Raw genomic sequence first — 7,224 nt, 5'->3', positions numbered from 1 at the left:
CTCCCAGACCATCCATAACCTCATCACCTCAGGGGATCTCCCATCCACCGCCTCCAACCTCATAGTCCCACAACCCCGCACCGCCCATTTCTACCTCCTGCCCGAAATCCACAAACCCGACTGCCCCGGCCGACCCATTGTCTCAGCCTGCTCCTGCCCCACCGAACCCGTCTCAGCTTTCCTTGACACTGTCCTGTCCCCCTGAGTTGGGGACACCACCCACGCCCTCCACCTCCTCCATGATTTTCACTTCCCCGCCCCCCAATTCCTTATCTTCACGATGGACATCCAGTCCCTGTATACTTCCATCCCCCATCACAAAGGCCTCCAAGCCCTCCGCGTCTTCCTCTCCCGCCGACCCAACCAGTACCCTTCCACTGACACCCTCCTTCGAATGACTGAACTGGTCCTCACTCTTAACAACTCCTTCCAATCCTCCCACCTCCTCCAAACCAAAGGAGTAGCCATGGGCCCCAGCTATGCCTGCCTCTTCGTCGGATATGTGGAACAGTCCATCTTCCACAGCTACACTGGCACCACCCCCCACCTTTTCCTCCGCTACATCGATGATTGTATTGGTACTACCTCGTGCTCCCACGAGGAGGTTGAACAGTTCATCCACTTTACTAACACCTTCCAACCCGACCTCAAATTTACCTGGACCATCTCAGACTCCTCCCTCCCTTCCTAGACCTCTCCATTTCTATCTCGGGCGACCGACTCAACACAGACATTTACTATAAACCGACCGACTCCCACAGCTACCTAGATTACACACCCTGCCCCCTGTAAAAATGCCATCCTATATTCCCAATTCCTTCGCCTCCACTGCATCTGCTCCCAAGAGGACCAGTTCCAATACCGAACAACCCAAATGGCCTCCTTCTTCAAAGACCGCAATTTCCCCTCCGACGTGGTCGACGATACTCTCCACCGCATTTCCTCCACTTCCCGCACCTCCGCCCTTGAACCACACGACACCTGGAGGAAGAGCGCCTCATCTTCCGCCTAAGAACCCTCCAACCACACGGGATGAATGTAGATTTCTCCAGCTTCCTCATTTCCCCTCCCCCCACCTTATCTCAGTCCCAACCCCTGCATTCCTATCGTATTCCCAGTGCCCTTCCCCCCCTACCCTTTATCTCAGCCTGCTTGGCACACCAACCTCATTCCTGAAACGTCGATTCTCCTGCTCCTTGGATGCTGTCTGGCCTGCTGTGTTTTTCCAGCACCACATTTTTCAACTCTGGTACTCCAGCATCTGCAGTCCTCACTTCTTCCCTTTTTACACTATTTGTTATGTTTATTTTTGTGCTTAACTGAGCTAGGCTTTCTGTCAGTTGCAATATCATAGTTTTATATCTTGATTTTTCTTACGTTGATCTTTTATCAAACTAATTGTGATTTAAAACATTGTTAATGCTGATTTTCTCTGCTACAATCTTTCAACTAATTCACTTCAGGCTGTCTGCTGCTTAGTGACTGATTGCTAAGTTAAATATGTGCCCATTTTAAATGCTTAAATCTGATCTGATTCAAGGCTGGATTGGATGGGCAGACATGTAAGCATGCTATGGCTGGGCAGGTGGGCCTTCTGGCTCAGAGTCAGGACACTAGGCTCATAAGAGGAGAAAGTGAGGTCTGCAGATCCTGGAGATCAGAGCTGAAAATGTGTTGCTGGAACAGCGCAGCAGGTCAGGCAGCATCCAGGGATCAGGAGAATCAACGTTTCGGGATTCCTGAAGAAGGGCTTATGCCTGAAAAGTCGATTCTTCTGTTCCCTGGATGCTGCCTGACCTGCTGCGCTGTTCCAGCAACACATTTTCAGCACTAGGCTGATAAGACCCTGGTTGATATTTTTGCATTATTCTTAGCCACGGTGAGATCCTGGAAGACTGGAGGATAGCGAATGTTGTGCCATTATTGAAGATGGGCTGCAAAGAAAAGCCTGGGAACCATAGACCAGTAAGCCTAACAATCTGTGGTAGGTAAGTTACGTGAGAACATTCTGACAAATAACATCCATTTGAAAAGAGAGGGTTTGATTAGGAGTAGTCATCATCGCTTTATGAGTGGGAGATCATGCCTCATAAATTTGTTAAGACTTCTTTAATGAAGTGACCAGGAAGATTGAAGAGGGCAGGGCAATAGATGTAGACCTGATGAAAAGCTTATGTTCAAAACATCTACTCTCCTGCTCCTCGGATGCTGCCTGGCTGGCTGTACACCACACGTTTTGACTCTGATCTCCAACATCTGCAATCCTTACTTTCTTGTAGTCTGTATGGATTTCAGTAAGACCTTGGATATGGTTCCACATGATAGGCTGCTCTGGAAGGTTAGATCACATGGAATCCAGGGTAAGCTGGCCAATTGGATACAAAATTGGCTTGATGGTAGGAAGCAGAGGGTAATAGTGGAAGGACGCTTGTCAGAATGGAGGTCTGTGACTAGTGGAGTGCCTCAGGGATTGGTGCTGGGCCCTTTACTATTTGTTATCTATATCAATGATTTAGATGAGAATGTACAAGGCATGATTTGTAAGTTTGCAGATAACACTAAAATAGGAGGTATCATGGACAGTGAGGAAAGTTATCAGAAATTGCAGCAGGACCTTGATCATTTGGTACAGTGGGCCAAAAAATGGCAAATACACAAGTGTGAGGTCATGCATTTTGGAAAGTCAAATCAAGGTAGGGGTTTCATGGTGAATGCTAGGGCCTTGAGTGTAGTGAAACAGAGGGATCTTGGCATTCAGGTGCACGTTTCTCTGAAAGTGGAGTCACAGATAGGCAAGGCAGTGAAGTCGGCTTTTGGCACATTGGCCTTCATCAGTCAAGAGTTTGAGTATAGAAGTTGGGAACTTGTGTTACAATTTTACAGGACATTGGTGAGGCTGCACCTGGAGTCTATGTTCGATTTTGGTCACCTTGTTATAGGAAGGATGTTATTAAACTGGAAAGAGTGCAGACAAGATTTATAAGGATGTTGCCCGGACTGAATGGCCTGAGTTATAGGGAGTGTTGGACAAGCGAGGACTTTTTTCTTTAGAGTGTAGGAGACAGAGGGGGGGGACCTTACAGAGGGTTGTAAGATCATAAGAAGCACGTTTAATGCACTCAATGTTTTTCATATGGTTGGTTTTCATACGAAAAATCAATGACTTTAGGGCATCAGTTTGAAGTTAAAGGGGAAAGAATAAAAGGGAATCTGAGGGACAACTTATTTTACACAGGATGGGACGCATATGGAATGAGCTGTCAGCGGAAGAGTATAAGGCATTAACAACATTTAAAAGGCATTTGAACAAATACATGGATAGGAAAGGTTTAGAAGGATATGGGCTAAGTGCAGGGAAATGGAGTTTGCATGGACATTTTGGTCAGCATGGACCAGAGGGCTGTAGGACTGTATGTAGGACACTACAACTGCACTACATGATGTGGGTGAGACCTGAAGTTGTCGGGCTGGTCCGGAAAGGAAGGCAGAAGCTGGAAAGGTGTACATAATGACACTCAGTCCTCTTTTCCATCACAATGATACAAATCATTGCAATCTAATTTTTATGTTGACGATGGGAAAAGGACAATTGGTATTCCAGAGTAAAAATAATTAACTGGGGTAAAGCCAACTTCAATGGGGTGAGAATGGATCTGACCCAGAGAAATTGGAATCAATGATTAACGGTACAGCTGTAACAGAACGATGGGCTGCTTTTAAAGAAAGAAAAAATAAAGTAGTTTTGTGGACAAGTTGAAGGGAAACAGCTGGAGTTCCTCTTAACTGTTCTCACTTTAGTTTTGAGTAAAAGATGTGCATGGGTTTGAATCTGAATAACTAATGGTGTGCTTCATGGGATTAAATAATGAAAGTTGATTGATTATTTATAACCAAAAGGAGCAGTTCACAGTTCTCATCATGTTCTGGAAAATGTGTTCCTAGTTTGAAGAAAAGATGTATTTTCTCCTAAAGTAAAATTTGGATGAATTCAACAACTGAAGTCTTGTGCTAGAATCATTCTCCAGATTCACACAAAGAGCTGGACTTTCTACAGGTCATAAAGTTGACAGCCTGGAATTCAGTTTGCAGCTTTAGTGAACCTGAAATGGAACAGACTTGGAGATATTGTATTGCAAATTTCAGTTCTTAAGGTATGGATGCTAATGTACTTTTGTCCTGTCTCTTTACAGACTGCATTCAAAGATTAAAAAGACTTCAGTGAGTTTCAAAGCATTACTGGCAAAAGTGAAAAATTATATGGTCATAGCGTACAAATGTAGGGAAGTTATGTTAAACTTGTGTCTAAAATGCTGGTTCAGTTCCAGCTGGAATATTGCATCCAGTTCTGGACACCACACTCTTAAGAATGCTGAGAAGGTATTAGAGATAGCGCAGAAAAAATTCAAATGAATACTCTGTGAGAAGGAACTTCAGTTATGCAGGAAGATTGAAGAAGTATTAACTAAACTGTTGGAGATGACTTGCAATTTTTAAAATCATGAGGGGGCTGGACAGAGAAACTGTTTTCATTAGTTGAAGGATTCTGAACAAGAGGGCAGATTTAAGCTATTTGACAAAAGAAGCAATGAAGAAATAAACATTTTTCTGCAGTGAGTGGTTAGGATTTGGAATTCATTGCCTGAGGCTGTGGTAGAGGAAGGTATTTAAAAGGTTTTCAGATAACTATCTGAAAGGGGAAACTTTGCAATGCTCAGGTGAATAGTCACTGAGAGAGCCAGCACAGACTTGACAGACTGACTGGCACTTCCTTTGTGCTAACCATTCTATGGTTCTAAGTGGAATACAAAATTGTTATAATGGTATGAATAAATGTGATGATACAGTGGCTTTAAGAGGTGTATTTTGTTCTTTTTTGAAAAAATGTTTTAAGACTGAGCTGACTATTTGAATCCAATAAAGTAAACAGCTTGTGAAGCTTTGGGTTTTTAAGTTGTTACAATAGAAATGGTTGGCACGGTGGCCCAGTGGTTAGCACTGCTGCCTCACAGCGCCAGAGTCCTGGGTTCAATTCCTGTCTCAGGCGACTGACTGTGTGGAGTTTGCATGTTCTCCCCGTGTCTGTGTGGGTTTCCTCCGGGTGCTCCAGTTTCCTCGCACAGTCCAAAGATGTGCAGGCCAGGTGAATTGGCCATGCTAAATTGCCCAGTGTTAGATAAGGGGTAAATGTAGGGCTGAAAATGTGCTGCTGGTAAAGCACAGCAGGTCAGGCAGCATCCAAGGAACAGGAGAATCGACGTTTCGGGCATAAGCCCTTCATCAGGTAAATGTATGGGTGGGTTGCGCTTCGGCGGGTCGGTGTGGACTTGTTGGGCCGAAGGGCCTGTTTCCACACTGTAATCTAATCTAATCTAGAAGCAGCTTGAATGGTTGGAGTCGAGATCCTGCAGAACCAGAATTTTTTCTAGTTTTACTTTTCAGCAGCATTTGTTGCTGGGGTCTTGAAGCAGGGTTTGGAAGCTACAGTGCATCTCTCCCTTCTATTCTTGAGTTTTATTTTGATGTCTTTCCTCCTGGGCTGCTAGAAATGCATGTGAGACAATCTAATTTACTGTATTGAATTTGCCTTTAACAAGGGTGGGTTTGTGTTTATGGGATGTTACTATATTGGGACAGTCAATTAGTAGTTAATATATATATTACTTTAAGCATTTTCATAGAGTTAAGCCAATTTTTATTTTATCTGCATTTTAATTACAGCGTATGAATAAAGTGTGTTTTGTTTCAAACCTGGTACTTTGATCAACTGAATTGCAACCAGAACACAATCCCTTACACTTGCCTTTAAAATAAGAAAACGTCATCGTCTACACTCTTTATATATTTTGAGGGAGTTTGATCTGGTCCATAACATAAGTGGTTGAAAGTTCATTTTGAGCCAAATGATACTGAAATTCCAAACATTGACTCAGCCTCACAGTTGCCAGGAAGGAAGGACTTGGGCAGAAGGCTTCAAGTCATCTCAATATTTAGTAAGAGAAAATGTCTGTTCATCCAATGTGCATTGAATGTAGGATTTGTGAGGTCATGTTGCAGCTGTACAGGACATTGGTTAGGCCACTTTTGGAATACTGCATGCAGTTTTAGTCTCCTTGCAATATGAAGGATATTGTGAGACTTGAAGGTCAGAAAGGATTTATAAGAATGTTGCCAGGGTTGGATGGTTTGAGGTATAGGAAATGAGGAGTGCAGATGCTAGAGATCAGAGTCAAGAGTGTGGTGCTGGAAAAGCACAGCAGGTCAGGCAGCACCTGAGGAGCAGGGGAATCGATGTTTTGGGCAAAAGCCCTTCATCAGTAGGCCATTCCTAATGAAGGGCTTATGCCCAAAACGTCGATTCTCCTCCTCCTCAGATGCTGCCTGACCTGCTGTGTTTTTCCAGTACCACACGCTCGGTTTGAGGTATAGGGAGAGGCTGAATAAGCTGGGGCTATTTTCCCTGGAGCATCGAAGGCTGAGGGGTGATCTTATAGAGATTTATAAAATCATGAGGGGCATGAATAAGGTAAACAGACAAGGTCCTTTCCTTGGGGTGAGGGAGTCCAAAACTAGAGAGCATAAGTTTAAGGTGAGAAGGGAAAAATCTGAAATACGACCTAAAGGGCAACCTTTTCACGCGTGTATGGAATGTGCTGCCAGAGGAAATAGTGGAGGCTGGTACAATTACAACAATTAAAAGGCATATGGATGATTATCTGAAGGGTTTAGAAGAATATGGGCCAACTGCTGGCCCATATCTGGTCAGCGTGGATATTTGGACTGAAGGTTCTGGTTCCATGCTGTACATCTCTATGACTCTAAGCAGTACCACAAACTGGAAACAGTGGAGTACTTGCAAGAGAGAGAATTAGAAAATGATGTCATTAGCATATGCATCCCATGTGGTATGATTTTGGATAAAGTATAAATGCTTCAGAGTTTTCATAGGGTAGGAGTGGGAAGCAAATATTTTCTAAGCTATTTGTGACTGGGTAAATAAGAATGTAACCAGGCAAGAATATTTTCACCCATTACCATAATCATTCAATGAGAAAATCTAGCACCATCTTTCTGAACAATTGACTAAAATATGATGTCAAAATTCAAAAAAGATCTGCAAATCTGATCAGAATTCACCAGGTATCCAATCAAATAATTCTACGAAGCATAAAAGGCTGAATACTTAAATCTTTTTCCTCTGATGAACAAAACAAAAAATATCAGAAG

Source organism: Chiloscyllium plagiosum, chromosome 28, assembly GCF_004010195.1.
Source record: "Chiloscyllium plagiosum isolate BGI_BamShark_2017 chromosome 28, ASM401019v2, whole genome shotgun sequence".
NCBI classification, from domain to species: domain Eukaryota; kingdom Metazoa; phylum Chordata; class Chondrichthyes; order Orectolobiformes; family Hemiscylliidae; genus Chiloscyllium; species Chiloscyllium plagiosum.
The sequence above is the reverse complement of the archived record's forward strand: the minus strand, read 5'-3'. Positions refer to the sequence as shown.